Below are 19,085 nucleotides of genomic sequence, written 5' to 3'. Positions count from 1 at the left end.
AGTAATTCTAATAGATAAAGTAGTTCATTTTTCTTACTTTTTATTTTGCCATTATTAAAAATAGGACCTTTCATAAATAATTCATTTGATAAAGCCAATTGAATAAGAACTGATGAGGAAACAAATTGATGGTTATTTTAGAAAGAATATAGTTTCGTTTTTAATTGTGATAACATTGAACAGATTTTCGAATAATTATAATAATATATAATGTAATAATATAATAATGATAATTATCGATTAATTTTTCATTGGATTTTCCATCATAAGATGAATAATCTGTTCCATCACTTTCTTTAATACTGAAATTCATATAAAGCTTTGAATGATTATGATGAATTCATGCCTCCCAACGTTAATATTAATTTCTCTTTTCTTGTGTGGAATCTTTAAATTATTCAAAATCTATTCATTAACGGGAAAAGAGTGAAACTGATAGCTTTCATTTCTATTCAGTATAAAGAACAAATGTATTAAGACATTTTTAAAATATCTGTTACAGTTGGTCCATTAAAGTCAGTCAAATTTAATTTTCACCAGTTAACGTAATTTCTAAATTCTGAATAGTATGAAAAATAAATACATGTATAAGATAATTTGGTTCTTAAATTATTGATCCTCCAAATAGAGCATCGGATTAAATGAAGAAATGATGATAGCTTCATGATGAAAATGATCAGCAGACTTAATAAACCAGATTAAAATTTATATTTATGATTTCGAACAGTATTATTTTTGGTAAAATACTACCAACAGTTTTCTGATTGGATCCAGAGACTAGTCCATTCAAACCTTCAGTTTGTCTACTACTAGCTTCTTTATTCATAAATAATTTAATGACACTTTCAGTACTAGCTCTGTTTAAGATTTTATCTTCTTCAATGTGAATAGTAGGTTTTTAGATTGAATAAATTTTTCCAAGTAGTTCAAGCTCTGCTGATAGATAGGAATTACTGTCATTTCATCATAAACATATATTTACTAGTTTTCATTGTAATATTTGGTGTTAAAAATTTGTATAAAAACCACTAATATAACATAATTATAAGTAGTTATAAAGGAACTGTTAACCTAATTTTAAGATCAGATGATTTAGCACTCAGCTGAGAAACATGACTCACTTATTATAATGAAATTTATATAACTAAATGGGAACCAAAAATAAGAACTCTGGAGAAGAAACCGAAAAATAAACACAGTAAACTTTTTTGAAATTCTATTCAGTGTTCCATCACATGTCCAAGTGGATGTGGAAAAACGACTTTGATGATGGATAATTATATTTTGTCTCCAGTATGAATGAACTGGACTGCGGCTTAGATCATATAAAGTGTCAAAAATTTATGAGAAGGTGTGAAATATTGAAAATAAAATTAAAAAATTACTACTTTTATTGAAAATAGCAAAGAAATTATTCTGTTAGATAAATGTGAACATAATAAGTTGTTGTATTAAACGATTTCAATCTGGAAAAATAAGGTTGTAATCAGAGAATATTTTACTAGAGTTAGATATAAAGGAATAGATTGTTTTTATTTAATTCACATTTATTCAAATGTACTGAAAAATTAGTCACAGACAATCTTAAATTTTAAAATATTTTCAGAGTATGTGACACAAATTTAAATCACATTTATCACTAGTTTGTTGAGTTGATTAAAAATCCAATGATTTTAAAGAACTGTGGAATAAATATCGGAATAATGATGGATCCAGTTTAATTACAATAGATATGACGAAAAAATTAATAATTGTAAATACAGAGAAAACATCAAGAATTTTTTTAATCAGGAATGTAAGTACTGAATGTAAATAATGAATGCAAACAATGAACACAAATGTTCAACATAAGCAATGAAAATAAACATTGAACAAAAACTTTGAAGTAAATGGTGAGCATAAATATTGAACATAAACATTGAAGTTAAACATTGAACATAAACATTGAACATACACATTAAGCATAAATCTTGAACACAAAACATTGAACATTAAAAAACCTGATTATCGTTTTTATCTTTAATCAATGTTTACAAAATACGATGACTATAGAGGACTGAATACAACCTGTTTGCTCGATCCAGATGTTAAGAAAGCTAGACAAAATAGAAAAGTAAAAGTACAATTAAAAGAAGTGTTTCATGAATGGAAAAAGCAATGAAGTAAGAGAAACTGAAAGAAGAAGAGCAATCAATTGTGAATACAATAAAACAAGTTAAACAAGAAATAAAAGTATTAGATGATAGTGAGTTTAGAGCGACTGAAGAAATCATAGAAGCTGAAAAGCAAATAGTTTCTTATCGCCAACATTATTTAGAAGTATTTAACGATATACCACCAATAAATGTAAAGAAAACCAGTCGATTATTTTTGGACAAATGATGTTAAAGATTTAATCGACAGATTAACAATACTTCATGGAGAAAAAGTATCTGGAAATAATAAATATCACAATGGAAAAATTAGAATAACTTTATTGTTAACAAATAAATTTAGTGATTTTATTATTAATAATCCAAAAGAAATCCCGTATTTGACTAGATTTTGGATAATCGTCCTCCCGTTTTGGAAATCGGAAAAATTTAAAAAAGAGTTAGTTACTACTTTAATTAATAAATTAGCATTTGAATTATATGTTCCTGGTTAAAGTTATTATGGTCTGGGAACAAGGTTGTAAGGAAGATTATCTAGAGGTGATGAAGGAATTAATTCATTAGACGAAGCTTGTAAAAACACGACATTATAATAGAGATAATAAAGATTTGAAAAAAAACCAAGCACTTCAATCAACTGCAAAAGGAAAAATGTATTCTAACGATTCTTTGATTGGTGAAAATTGGCAGCAACAGCAGTTAGAGGAATAATATATGGAAAAAGAAAATTAGGTATGTGAGACAGTTCAGATACTGCATCAACTGTGAAACTGGTGATAAAGGATGGTGTTTAAAAATTCGTTATTAATTTTTAGTCCATATAAATCAATAATTTTTCAATTGATGATACTTTAACTGGTTTTGGTTTAATTTCTCCACTTGAAAGTAAATTAACCAATATTGATAATATAAAAAAGAGACAAAAATTGGTAGAAAGTTACATATCATATTAGGTATTCCCATTTTGAAATTTTTTTGAATATCTAACTAGAAAAAGAAGCAAAATAATATGAAGGGCTGTTAGCATTACTGTTCATGGCATTCCATATGTGGCAACTGTTGGATCATTAGCTGGTGGTTCTGCAGCCATTGCAAATGTAGTAATAAACATGACAAAAGCTGATAAGGATTTAGAAGAAGAAAACAAACATAATATAGTAACAAAGAATAAAGAAAACGAACTGAAAGAAGTAAAACAAATTTCAAAGAAATAACCAAAAAAGTAAATAAATCTTTATATAATTTTGATATAGAAGAATTAGAGAAGCACTTAAAAAGTAAATATTTTAAAGGTGTATTCATGATTGATGAATTACACTATAATCCAAAAAAATGTTCAACATTGAATAGTTAATTTACAAAAATCATTGTATTTGCTATTACAAATCGAGAAAGTCGAAATTTTATTTGACTCATTCAGTGGTAATATACCAAAACAATTGATAAATTATTTTGCAAAAAGAATTACATTATAATGTTGAATTTTAACGAATGTGTTTGTTGTCATTTGTATTTATTTCTCTGAAAACTATAAACAAAAGATACAACTTTAATTAAATTTGAAGCATAATAAATGGATTGATTTGATAATAAGAGAAATGTTAAATACACTTAAAATTTATTCAATAATTAGAAAAAAATGTATTTAATGAAATATGTAATGGTTTTCCAAAAACAAATACTGTTAATAGCGGACTCTAAAATTTAACTAAAGACGTTCATACAGAATTTAAAAAAATGAATTTTAAAGAACAAGCATTAGGAGCAAATGTAAATACAGAATTGTTAAATGTAACTACTATATTTCATAAAGAAATCAGAAAATTTAACTAAACAATTTAATAAAGTATTATGTAGAAACTTTTAATTGAAGTAAAAGATTTGTTAATTTTGTTGGTGAAAGTATAGTGAATCTAAAAGACCAACTGATAAAACATATGGTGTTAATGAACATTATTTAGAAAAAGAATCAACCAATTTGTTAGAATACCTGAGTATCTGTATATTTTTAAGCAATTCAGTAATTACATCAGCAAAGAACAATGTAAAAAATCTCATTAGAATTAATTAATATTTAATTACTTAAATCCAATTCAATAATTATATCAATGAGAAGAGTTAAAAACCTGATTACAAATCCCTAATATTTAAGTATTGTAACGCAATTCAATAATTATCCCACTGAAACAGATTTTAATGAATAAATTGATCATTAGTTACATTACGAAAACGGAAATAGAAAAAGTTTTTTAAAATTGCCTCTCAAAGTCACATGTAACAACATACACAAATCAAATACGTAATCTTCGAAATAAAATCTCTTACAAACCAATAACTGAATTTTCATTTATAACCAGAAATGAACAAATAATACACAGCTGTTCTTATTGGTGAAAATGTAAATAAAATTATTCTATAACTGTTTTGGTTTGTTTTTAAGTGTACTTGATAATGTTTACATAATCACCAATGCTATTCAATCAAGAAAAGTGTTACAATATTCAAGTTTTCAACAGTAAGATTAACAGATTCAGTTTAAACATTAGAAGTTAAAAAATTATATTTGTTAAATTAAATAGAATCAAATGAAGCCACTACATTCCAACAAAAATTATTTAATTTCTTATCTATATAAATAGACAATCGTTTGATCATTCATGATTATCACATCTATCGTTTGAAATATAAATAATTTTACTATGACAAATAATCCTCACAGAGTAACATCTAAAAGCGAAAAAAAGAGAATTGAAGGTCTTCATTCAGTTTGTAAAACTAACAGAATAAACTTGTTAAAAATTTTGAAATATACAGATGTCCAATTTGTGAAGAGATTCTTAATTTATTACTTAAACTAATAAGAAATTTCTTTTAAAAAATTAACATGATTTACTTTGGAATAATCGAACTGGATTTAAACATTTTGATAAGAATATTATAAATAAATAAAGCATACAAGTATTTATTAACCGTTATTGATATTTTCCCAGAATTTGCTTCAGTTATTCCAGTTAATGATAAAACAGGTAAAAATGTTTTACGTTCTTTTGAAAAAATGTTTGAGTTGTGGAAACCGAGATATTAAAAACATATAATGGTAATTAATTTTATAATAAAAAATTTAGGAATAGATGTAGAAATACAATAAAATCATTATACAACTTTTTATGATTCAAAACATCCATTGTTTAAAGATTTAATGGAAAATAAAAAAAAGATGGAGAAAAATTTTACATACAAGAAAATTAGAAATGGACCGATTTACTTAGTCTAATTGATGCATGTAGTAACACAAAACATCCAACAATAAGAAAGAAACCGAAATATTAAAACAAAGAAACTGTAAAAATCTTACTGAAAACTCTTAATGTAACAAATTTTTAGATACGAAACTGAAATATAGAATAGATGATAAACTAAGAACAAGGAAATCAATAGCAATCTTTGAGAAATGGTTATTAATTTATCAGAAAAAGAGTTGTCTAGGGAAGAACTTTCTGTTCTGTCTAAAGGAGGGAATTTTGCAAACACTCCATCCAAGGTTCCTATGGAGGACATTATTGCTAATATAGAGGCAGGAGTTCGTCAGTTACCATCATATTCTGCTGATGAAATTAGGATGGAAACCTCCAGGATATTACGTAAAGCTAAGCCACTCAGCAGTAATCTGTCTCAAGGGGAAAGGAAGGCATTGCTGGAGATCAATGCAGACAAGAATGTTATTATAGTTGCCGCTGACAAGGGAAATGTTACTGTTTTAATGAATACTGAGGATTATCACAAGAAGCAGTGATCTCCTGGAACCTAGCATACACAAAAAGTTGAAAAAGGATCCCACAACGAATGTGTTGAATGCCACCAATCGTCTGATAAAACAGTGTTCCATTCCTACAGAAGCTAAAAAGTATCTTTGTAAAACGGAGGCTTATCCTCCGAGATTATATGGATTAGCAAAGATACATAAGCCTTATGTTCCTTTGAGACCGATAGTCAGCACAATTGGAGCTCCTACCCAAGCACTAGCCAGACACCTTGCCTCTTTGTTACAACCTTACATAGGCAAAACTGAGAGTCATATTAAAAACTCTCTACGCTTCATTGAGAAATTGAGGGAAATTACTGTTGGTCCTAATGACATCCTTGCAGTTTTGATATAGTGTCTTTGTTCACTATGGTTCCAGTTGATGAAGCTGTCTCTCATATAGACGATATGTTCCCTACTGATATAGTGGCCTTGTTCAAACACTGTCTATCCTCGACCTATTTTCCGTACAATGGTGAATTTTATGAACAGATTGATGGGGTAGCCATGGGAAGCACCCTAAGCCCCACAATTGCGAATTTATTCAGGGAATATTTTGAACATCAAGCACTGCAGTCGGCCAAAAAAAGCCCCTCGAAGTGGTATCAGTATGTGGATGATACCTTTGTAATATGGAATCATGAGGAAGAGAACTTGAATGATTTCCTAGAGCACTTAAATAGCATCAACCCAAAGATCAAATTTACCATGGAGAAAGCAAATAATGGACAACTTAACTTTTTGGATGTATCAGTTATCAATCGGGTGGATGGGACCTTAGGCCATAAGGTCTACAGGAAAGATACACATACTGATCACTACCTTGATAACAATTCAAACTACCACCCTAGGCAAAAGAGGGGGGTCATAACAACACTAGGGGATAGGGCCAATAATATTTGTGAACCAGGCTACTTACAAGAAGAACTAAATCATTTATGAATGGCTTTTGCGAAAAATGGTTATACGAAAAACGAGATTAACCGAGCACTTCACCCAAGTAGAAAAATGCCTAAATATAGGAGACAGCAACAACCATCAGCTGGAAAAGTATTTCTTCCGTTCATCCATAACATCACGGATCACATTGGGAAAGTACTGGTCAAGTTTCAGGTGGAGACTATTTTCAGGCCTACTAAGAAAATTAGTGAATGCCTAAGATCAACAAAAGATGCTCGTCACCCCCTAGCCACCCCAGGGGTATATAAAATTCCGTGTAGTTGTGGCAGGGTTTACATAGGAACTACATAAAGAAGCATCAATACACGTTTGACGGAGCACAAAAGAAACTGTCGCTTGGGACATATCGACAAATCGTCAGTAGCGGAACATGTTTTTAAGGATGGAGATCATGAAATAAAATTTGGTGAGACAAGCGTGCTAGCGAGGACGTCGCATTATTATACACGTATGTATAGAGAGGCAATTGAAATCCACAAAAATCAATACAATTTTAATCGTAAAGAAGAAGGATTAAAATTGGACAAGATATGGCGGTCGACGTTGCATCAATCACATGACAATCGATTGCCTGCAATCGAGAGAACAGACGATAGCCAGAGATAGCTACACATGGACGCCACGTGAGTGCGGCGGCGCCCTCTACGATCTTCATATAAGCGGCAGCCCCAGCTCCTAGCAGCCAGTCATCGAATCACCTCGGAAGATGTTCTCCGTAGTTGAGAATGAAACGTCAGGGAGAAGAAGTTCTACAGATCGACCACGGCAATTTAGCCTGGAAGTGTTTACTGATGAATATGAGTTATTAACTATTTATATCTTCATGTAAAATTTCTAAAGCTCTATTAAATTTTTCATCTGATTTTTTTGTATATTTATTCTTAATTTCCTTTAGCTCTTTCATTACACAATCATAGATTCGTTTTACATCCTCCTTTATTTTGTATTCACCATATTTCTGAATAGATCTTGAGAAATTAACGAACTCATAATTAAGCAGTATAATCACCATTCATTAATAAATTTTGTATCTGGATGAATATTTTTAGATAGGCATATTTCAGGACTGTAGAAATTTTGAAACTTTTTCAATAATTTATTTTGTTGACTATGGGATAAAGTATTTATTCTATCTAGAAATACGATCCATTTATCATCATCAGAACTTAAAACAATTTTATTGCATTCAATGCTAAATAATCCACATTTAACAGCTCTAATGAGATTCATTTGTCTATATTGTTTTATTTTGTAATTTAAACAGCTTTTATAGTGGTTAGATGTAATTTCACCTTGTACTACAGATTTTTAAAGTCCTTTTGATTTTTTATAATCTTAATCTTTGCTCTATAAACATGCATTTTAGATCTTGAACTAGTGCAATCTAACATAATTTTTCCACAATTTGCATCTTTCATTGTTTCCTAAAACTGTCTTTGTTACTCATGGAAATTCGTAAATACTCTGATTATAATAATCATTTGCATCAAAACTGTTCATCATCGATTTCGTGTCTATATAAAAATTTTAGTTCTTATATCAGAAATAAAGGAATGTGTATTCATAAAACATCTTATTTCCATTTCACTACATTATAATCAAAAACGCACCTTTTATTTTGGAAATATTTATAATACTTATTCAAATGTAAATGAGTCTATCGAATTTTAGTATCGTTTTTTTCGTATGAACTGCTACTAGATTTTCTGAAAGTACAGCAGTATGCACATAATTTGGTGTTGAATTATAACAATTGTATCTTTTGATCAGTTATTATTTTAATATTATTTCTGTTCGTAATATTTTCCATCGTATTACCGAAAACGGTATTATTCATTAGTTTATGAAAGTCCTTTTCAGTTTCATTAGCACAATTTTTCTCATTTATGTTTTAAAATAAATGTTTTTTTAATCTATATGAATATTCAAGTGACAAGATCCTATGGACTTCTTTAATTTGAATCCGATATTTGGACACAGTTCAAGATTTCTGTAATTTAAAACATATAAGTCTTTATTACTTAAAGTGTAAGTAATTTTCCTTCTCCCTTGGGTGCTAGATGTAAATGTTTATGTAAATTGTGTGATTCAAGTAGATATTCTAAACAAACTTCTAAAATATAACCATATTAACTATCATCTGGTGTTTCAAGAATTTTTCAGTTTTACAATTTTCTGGAGCTAACCACAAGAAATTATTAAATGGTAAAAATTAAGACATAGCCAAGCCGTATAAATTATTTGGGTTCAAATATGTAATGTAAAGTGACTCTTTACCTAATTCAAAATTTTTGATGTATTTGATAATACATTTGGTGTATTTTCAATAATTTGTTAAATTCCTCCTTGAAATCATTTTTCAATAAATGAAAACATGCCATAATCGCTTAATAAACCTAATTAAAACATGGCATTGCAAGATAAACCTAGAACAGTGAAATACCAAGCTGGATCGAATTAATAAGGCTTAATTCAAGTATCTCCAAAATTTTCTAACATCAACTAATATAAAAACATCTGCTTTGTTGTAAAATCTGTATATTCATCTACAATTTTAATATTAAACTTCTTTGAACCTAATTTTGTGCAGTTTTTATCTTCATCAGAAATATTAAATTTATTAAGACTCAAATAAAAACATTCTTCTTTAGGTATTTTTTTCTTTCAATTTCATATGTTTGCATGGATAAACACCTTTTTAATTACTAAATCTAATTGATTATCTATGTGATATTTTGACATTTCTTTAAACTGATATTTTTCAAGATTTGAAGACAATTTGCTCAGTACTTGTGGCCATGATGATAAAAGTATCTAAGAATCTTAATGTACATCCATGTTCAACCATTTTGCTAAAGGAAATATATTTTTAATCATTGTTTGGAATATCATTAATATTATGATTATCTACTGATACTTCTTTAATAAATAAATGAGTGACATAATTGGTAAAATGATGAATATAAATTGAATTAGAAGCATTTTTATATTTAAGATGACAATCTTCATTTGTAATTCCTCAGTTATTTCCTGTTAAATAGCAATGAACTCTTACTTTTTCTCCGTCAATAAATTTTTCTTCACAAACTAAACTGGTTTTCGAATTTTTAATACTTATTTTATCTGCTTTAGTCAAAAGGGTTGGCACATTTTATTTATATAAATTTTTAATTCTTCTACATTGTTGTTTTAACATTTCAACGAATTTTTCCACTGAATGTTTACCAGTATACATTACAGGTTATTTATAATGGCCTTTAGAATAATTGGTATAGAAATTAAATGAAAATGGTACACGTGTTTGATGATCGTTAATATAAGATTTTTCAGGACTTTTTTGACATTCGTTAAACTCCTAAAAGACATTCGATATCAGCATAAATTACAAAAGATACCCTTAAGGAATTACGATAATTTTTAAATTTAATTTTTTCACTTTTTATGGGCATATTTCTTAACGTATTTATACTAATTACAAACGTTTCCATGATTATCAAATTTTTCTTGTGAATTAAACCATCACAAACATCTATCACAAGGATAAACTTTTTCTTTATGTTTAGCTGTTTGTGGCTTAACAATTCTAGACACATCTTTCATCCTACTGTAATGAGCATTATTTTCATCTCGAATTAAAAGAAGATAAACATGTTTTTTTGTTAATTTTTTATGGTAAATTAGATATACAAGAAAATTTTCCTGATTTTTTGGAATTTTGGAATATCTGTTAACTGAGTAGGAAAATTAATTTTTTGTTTTTCAAAAGTTTCATCTATTTCAGACCAAATATACACACTAACTCTTTCGCCACCGCAATATGTCTTATATAAAACTGATGTTATTGAATAAATAAAACATTTTTGTTTGCTTTTTGCAATGTTAATTATGTTTGTTCATTAACTGTGGCTTTTTTCCCTTTAATTTCTTTTGATAATTCGATAAATGAAGAAATAGAATTTCATTAATTAATTCTAAGTTATTTATAAAAAATAGAGACCAAAAAGGTTTTTTCCTTTCCAGTTCATCCAATTCAGTTAATAGTTTATTTGCTGAACTTTGGAAATAATCCTACAAATCAGTTAATCTTAAAAAGCTATGTTACTTATTTTAAAATTCAATTCTTGAATTTTTTTATTTTGAAACCTGAATAAATTGTCATGTCAACTATAATCGATCGTCTTTGTATTAAAATATTCTTAAATTTAGTGATTACTACTTCTTTACTCTGCTTAACAAATTCTTGTGGTTAAATAATATTACTGTCATCATTAATTTCGTAAATTATTATTGTTGATTGGAAAGTAGAAGCTTTTCTATTCATTCTTTTATTTGTTAAAGAAAATCATCTTCTAGAAAGCTGTAACCTGAAAAACTTTTTTGATAGGTTTTTGTTTTATTTCTTGATTTTATCAACTGGAAGCTTTTGAAAAAGTTGTCTTTATCAATTTTATTAATATTACACTCAGATTATTTGATAAAACTGATTAATTAATGTTTATTAAGGTTAGAATAATTTTGTTAAATTTTTGTTTTACAAATTGTTGAAAGTTGTTTTCTAGTTTTAAGTGTTAATTCATTTTTCTTCATTTCATTCTTATGAAAATTTCCAAATTATTCTATAAGATCTTTACTTTTACAATAATTCTATAAATCAGAATAATTCGTGAAGTGTTTTTCTTTACAATACCTTCGTAAGTCTTTTAGTAAATCTGGTTTGGAATTCAATTTTTTCCATGTATTTATTTATAAAAGTATGCGATTTCTTAAAATTAAATAGTGCATCATTGAAATGTATGTGTGAGTTTTTCTTATTATTTATAAAGAAAAATTATTTGAATCTTTATTTCTTTAATGAAATTAAAAGTTCTTTCATAGGTATAAACATGTTTTTTAAAATGGGGATACAGTAAAATTGAAATATGGTTTTTTATCAATAAATTTTAATAAATGTGCACTGTAACTAGAACTCCACATTTATACTACTGCCAGTATCAGTTTCAGCTGTACTTTAAGTTACACAATCATGTAAAATCTATTTTATTCCATGGTGTTCAAAATGGGCTTATTTATCAGCACCCCATGTGACATAAAGCTGGAAAGTGAGAATTTTTACTACATCAAGAGAAAATCAAAGAGTACATCGTGAGCCATTACTTCCAAATGCTATAAAATTTCAAGGAATTAGTATGTCTGTTAGTCACTTGGCAGGTAGTAGTGACTGTATAAGATTTAGAATTGTGTTGTGAACAGGTGTTTGTTTTTATAGATATGATACTTTCTTTGAATGTTTCCAAACTAATCACACAAATCTAAAGCATCTAAAAGAAAAGAAACAGCAGATATTTTAAAACAGGAGAAGAAGCAGCATTTGTCTGAATATTATAAGTAGTGGCTGGCCTTCTAATTCAGTAAGTTACATGTACATTATGTAAGCATGAATAATGTCAAGCTGTAGGCGCCTATACCGATTCATAATTGTTAGTGCAATGCACAGATTAAGCTTCTATGGTTTGAGTGCCTTTCGTCAATTTATTTCTTGAAACATCCACATTCCTAAATTTCTTTTTATTGATGTGATGCACATAACAGATGATTAATAAAATAAGTAACTCAAACTGTCATAAATACACTTCTACATTTACTCAGTCTCTGACTCATAGACTGGTCTCCTGCATTCTTCATTTAATGCCTTTTTGTGCAGTTTGTACTTATAATGTTATTCCTTCATACATCATTTAAATGTTGGAACTCTTGATGTTTCTCCATATGGAAACACATTTTTCCCATTCACTTTAAATTATACTGCTGAGTTGTAAAATGGTATGTGGTTCTTGCTCAGATATCTAAGCATATATAAACTGTTAGGTTGTAGTGTGAAACCTAAATATAATTTATTTTGCAGTGTATATTGAATATCAGTTGTAATTTCGACTGCATGACATGTTTTTTAATTCCACCCATATTCATATTTTCGTATAATGTCAGATACTAGTTATTTAAAGAGAAACATCAGAATACAATTAAACATACCTGATGGCAGATTTTCCAAATGAGTTAGTGATGTAACACCAACTAAAGCTGGGTAGCTACATGCATAAAAATGAAGTGTCACTGATATAAACATGGTTATGTATCCCAATTTCATAAGAAAGACGTTTATATTTAGTTTATCGTTCCAGATATGGAAATACTCCATCATGAATAACTGAAATAAAAGGACAATGAAAAACATAAACAATATGGAATGAAAAGTCTGTAAGTGTGAGATTTTGAGCAGGACAGATTGAGATTAGATACAAAAAAGTATATATAGGCAAGTTGTATGACACAGCTAATACAAGATTGTAAGTAGCGGTATTTGTCCCAGTTTCAATAGCACAAGTGGTTCCATGCAACGGAAAGAATCGATGATGTCACTGAATAAAGTTATCTCTTAAACAAAAAATTGTATCCAGTTATTGGGAGACCGCTCAGGTCACAATATTCACTAAATGAGTAGAAGAAGTCACTAACAAAACCAGCATACTATGTCACTGACATGTTTCTGACTTACTGTTAGATCTTATAGATAATCAGTAATGGATGACATCGTACGTAACTTGCAGGAATGGTGATTTTTGTAATTACTGGTATTTCTTGTCATTACTGGTAATTTTTGTCATTCATGATTTTAATGGTACACTAGGTTACAAATGTTATTGTACTATACTTAAAAAGTATAGACACAGTTGCCATTTATTACGATTTTACATAAAGCTACAGTTTGGAATGTCTGAGAACATGAAAAATTTTAAACAACTTAGAAATTATATATGAGCTAATCACAAAATATTTATCTGAAATAACATGTAAGCTTGTGCCCACAATTGGGTGAAATTGTATCAGAATCACTCTTGTAATTAAAAAGTAAATTAATATCTTTTCAGAAGAAAGGCAATGAAGATTTGGAAACACTTCCCAAGAGACTAGTGGCTGAGAGGAGCCATTGCACTTCCCAACTTCTCTGGGACAATGATTTCAGAGGCCATGCTCTACTTATCTATGCATATTTAATTATAGGATTCCAGTATGTAGGAGCATGGTACAAAACTTTTGTTCAAACAATAATTTGTGTTTATTTGTGAGGCTGTGCTCAGCAACTGCGGATTTCTCCAGTTCTCGATTTTTAATATGTACTTTATGTGCTCCACAAACGTCAGAAACGATATAGATTGAATGACCAATGAAATTGCTTCTGCACCCACAAGTGATAGTATAAATCACAAGGAATCAGAGACCAAGACTGTCATTAACAGTGTGTAGAATCTCCTATATGAAACTTCCTGGCAGATTAAAACTATGTGCCCGACCGAGACTCGATCTCGGGACCTTTGCCTTTCGCGGGCAAGTGCTCTACCAACTGAGCTACCAAAGCACGACTCACGCCCGGTACTCACAGCTTTACTTCTGCCAGTATCTCTGCTGTGAGTACCGGACGTGAGTCGTGCTTCGGTAGCTCAGTTGGTAGAGCACTTGCCCGCAAAAGGCAAAGGTCCCGAGTTCGAGTCTCGGTCGGGCACACAGTTTTAATCTGCCAGGAAGTTTCATATCAGCGCACACTCCGCTGCAGAGTGAAAATATCATTCTGGAATCTCCTATATGTTCTCAGGAACGTTTTACACCTTTTCTTCCCACGACTCGGCCTACATTGCTTGATGTAACATCGCTGAAAGGAAGGAATACAATCGGTTACTAATCAAGTGTAAGTTCAACATTCTCACGTTCTTTTTCTTCGAAAACGCTGGCTTCACATGAACCACTGCCTTTCTTTCAGAACACTTACTTCAGATGATTTATTTAGGAATACAAGTGGTCTTCATCAGAAACAGTTTTTGCTCTGTGTACCAATGTACTTACGACTCCTCTCTTCTGGATTGGGCACTAAGATACATATCGATGTTAGGCAGCTTGCAGTACCCTGAGTGGTGGAGACGTTCACTCCACGTTCGTTGTACCAAAGCAACCAAAAGTGGCAGAGTTCCTTCCTTCTCTGTCTTAAAGTCAACTAGACGTTTGCTGTTGATATGTTCCAGGAAGTGCTCAAAAGTTTCTAGACTGAGTGAACAGATCATAATATGTCGTCAATATAGTGATATAATGAAGGTGGGTGAAGGGGGGTGAAATTAAATATATAGTCGTCAAAAACTTCCATAAAAATGTTGGCGACTGCTGGAGACAACAGAGAACACATGGCCATTCTCTTCATCATGTAATAAAATGCACTGCTATACAAGAAGTAGGTGGTCATTATAGCACATTGGAACAATTTTCTCCTTTCAAAAGAAAAATTCTCTGCCCACAGTTTCAATGTATCTGCCTCAAGAACTTTTGTAAATAATGAGACCACCTCCAGTCTGACTAACATATCATTTGGAGCAACTATGATGTGTTTAATTTTCTCAATGAACATCTGACATTGTTTAACGTGATGTTTGCAGTGGCCAACTATCAAAATCATTAAATTAGTTAAGTATTTGACTTCCTGTAGATATGAGATCGAACAGCACAAACAAGTGGTCTAAATGGAGTACCTTCCTTTCAGAATTTAGGTAATCCATAAAGCTTGGGGGGGACTAGGAGCTCAGGTTACTGAAATGTTAATGATTGATAGTTGGATGTTGTGAAAATCACATCAAACACTCTCAGAAAATTTAACAGATTAATCCCACCTGTTTTGTTTCTTCTTCTTATCTGGATATATGAGAGTCATTCAATAAGTAATGTCCAACATTTTTTCTCAGAACATATTTATTGTTAAGAGTCAGAATTTGGTGACAATATATATCAGCATGTTTTATCCATGTCCTATCTTTCTACATAGTCTTAATCACATTCTATGACCATATGCCAATGTTGTGGAAGAGCTGGCAAAAGCTCTTGTCCTGTAGGCATAACCATATTTCCACTGCTTGACTGACTCTCTCGTCACCTTCAAAGTCTGTTCCCCACAGAGAATCTTTAAGCAGCCGAAAGAGATGGTGTCCGAGGGTGCCAGGTCTGGACTGTAGTGTGGATGAGGCAGTGATGTCCAACCCAAATTGGTGATGTGTTTCTGGGTTCTTAGACATGTGTGTATGCTGTAAATTTCTATATCAATCCCCCAAATCTACTCCAATCAACTGCAACATCGCCATACACTGCACACAAACATTTATGGATGTTCACCATAGTTTCTGTTTCTGCACACAAGAATTCAACAACAGCACACTGCTTGTAACACGAGTTGTATGTAGACCCCATTTTGACACTGTACTACGGCTCTGACATCTGCCAGAACGGTTCGAAGCTTCGCTGGCGCACAGAACAAACTTAAAATGTGAACGACAAAAAGGACGTTTCTCAGTGTATATTAATGGGTTTAAAAAAATGAGGGGCATTAATTATTTAGCGACCCTCATATATTCCTTCTTTTTTAATTGACAGCATCATTTTTTTGCAATTTTTTTTCTAGTTCCATGTAGTATGAGCTTTTGCAATATTTACAACTTTTATTTTATAATCTAGAGAGCGACATTTTGCCTCTTCTCTTTCTTCCACTTCTGATCCTTATTCATCTGATGGGCTATTATGTCGTATTTCTTTGGGAGGTTCTTCTAGACCATTTACATTTTCGTGGATGAGTTCTTCATCAGTAACAAATATTTTTTTCACCTAGTATGTCCACAGCACATGAATAAATTTCCTCACCTATCAACATCACTTCACCAGAAATCGAAATTGAAGATTCTGGTGCAATTAAATTATAATCAGTCAGCATGCCTCTGTAATGAACAACCGCATCTCTCAGCAGTAATTTTGACTATATAGTGAGTCTTGAGTTATTTTATCTCCAACTTCTGACACTCTCATGCCTTCGTTATTAACAGACGTATGCACATGAACAGTCTGGAACAATATAAACACTCCAGCTGTGGCAATATTCCAGAAAGCACTGGGAAGTGTATTCATGTTTATTCAGTATAACCAGTTAATATGTAGAATGTGACGACACACTGTAGCTGCTAAGTACTATTATTTGAATTGCTTCTGTAGTGACTCAGACATTCTGAAATATCTGCCTATGAATAACAGATCAACAATTAAGATCTTCCATGGAACAAACATGTTAAAAAAAGGTGTGGACGAATAAGGTGCACCTGTTCGCATCTACCAACAGTTCAACAAAATAATCCTCTAAAATACTAAATTTAGTGTTACTTAACTATTTTAAAAATCAACATTACTTTCAACTCCTTTCATTAGGTCTAGCAAACAGTTCCATTATGTATAAAATAATATCATTAATGATACCATTTATGATAGTTTTGGTTATTCATTTTATTTAAAAATCCTTCCAATTATTACTAAAGAAAAAATTGGCATTACATGGGACTGAACGCAGATCAGTGGATTAAAAATCACTCATGCTGTCAATGATCTATTTTCATTCATTTTTATATAAGTTCATGTGTTCATTAAATTATTGTGTAACAAGCAGGTAAAGCTTTAAGACATCTTTTCTAGGAACTGGCTGTCCAGTAGATCTTACTACTGCTAGAGGATAACACACTTTAGGTAACCTACAAGCCAGCCAGGCCTCATTACAGTCTGAATTTCCCTGTCATGCCCTCCCCTTGCCAGTGCAGCCCACTCTGCAAGTGACAGCAATACCTGAGTGAAAGAGATTTATGCAGTCTACCAGTAACACAATGATGAGAGACGAGCAGTAACTTTCTGGTCATTCATTATTTAACTACCAAGTGACAACAACACAATTACATGGCTGTGCAGTTCACTGTCAATGACATACAGCAGGAAGGTGGCACATTTGCCAATACAATCCCTTTCCCATCAAGCCTACAAAGCTCACAGACAACAGGACACTTACAAATTATACAATTCTCAGCCACTGTTTAGAAGGACGTATTTTCCACAAATGCTCATTTAAAAACTGTAAATAAGTCCTCCCTTAATAAACTGAAAATAACTTCACTATATAAGCACAAATTCAGTTAAGTTATTTTGTCTGCTTACATAAGAGAACTAGACAGAAAGCTGCCATAAAACATGATTCAGAATCAATTTTCCCTCCAGCAGGATAGGACAGTGAGCAGAGATTATGTAGACTCTATCCATATGCATTTCTTGTGTTAGTATTATTAGTAACTCATAACTGTAAGGCATATATGTAGAAACAACTCGTGAATTAATCTCTTAGGCCTCTTAGCAACAAACAGGCCTTAACTGGTACTGCATCAGTTTATGTAGAGGAAGGCTGTGACAGCAACAATGACTATTTTTTGTACAAGGAATGTTAAGAAAGATAGGAAGATATTGTTGTTTAGCGAAAGCGACAGGACACAAATTGCAGAGGCTCTGAGTAAGCAGCATCAAATAACCAGTGATGAGGACGATGATGTGGAGCACAAATGGAAAAATTTCAAAAGCATCGTTCAGTATGCCTTAGACAAATATGCTCTGAGCAACCTATTAATATTAAGGGGTGGGAAAGACCCGCCATGGTCTAATAGTGCTGTCAGAAAACTCCTAGAAAGCAGAGAGATCTTCATCTCAGATTCAAGAAGTCAGAACCTAGCTGTCAAAGAGAAGCTGAACGAAACGAAAACGAGCGTTAACGATAGCAATAAGACAAGCGTTTAATGACTTAAAGTAAAATTTTGTCAACCGATCTGAGTAAAAATTATAAGAAATTTTGACCATATGTAAACTCAGTAAGTGGTTCGAAAGCATCTATTCATTCACTCAGAGAACATACTGGCACCGAAACGGAAGATAACAGAGAGTAGGCCGAAATTCTGAATTCGGTCTTTTGAAACTGTTTCACTATGGAAGACCATAATGAAGTCCCGCATTTCAATTATCGTACGAATGTCGAAACTGCAGATATTAAAATGACCGACTTCAGAATAGAAAAGCAACTGCAATCGATTAGTAGTGGAAAGAAATCAGAATCATATGAGATACAAACAAGATTCTGCAAAGATTATGCGAAAGAACCTACTCCTCTTCAAGCAGCAGTTTATTGTTGATCGCTGGAGCAACGAAGGATAAGAGGGACAGGAAATAAAGCTCAGGTCATTCCCGCTTTCAAGAAGGGTTGTAGTACAGATGCACATAAGTACAGACTAATA

General features: G+C 31.1%; 1 non-coding gene across 1 annotated transcript; it reads left to right on the top strand.

The window, feature by feature from the left end:
• The first annotated feature begins 14,399 nt into the window (after nucleotides 1–14,399).
• Nucleotides 14,400–14,474, top strand: Trnal-caa. The gene has a single exon. It is a non-coding gene; the product is annotated as a tRNA-Leu (tRNA).
• The last annotated feature ends 4,611 nt before the right edge of the window (nucleotides 14,475–19,085 follow it).

Source organism: Schistocerca americana, chromosome 4, assembly GCF_021461395.2.
Source record: "Schistocerca americana isolate TAMUIC-IGC-003095 chromosome 4, iqSchAmer2.1, whole genome shotgun sequence".
NCBI lineage: Eukaryota > Metazoa > Arthropoda > Insecta > Orthoptera > Acrididae > Schistocerca > Schistocerca americana.
This window is presented reverse-complemented; position numbering and strand designations above follow the sequence as displayed.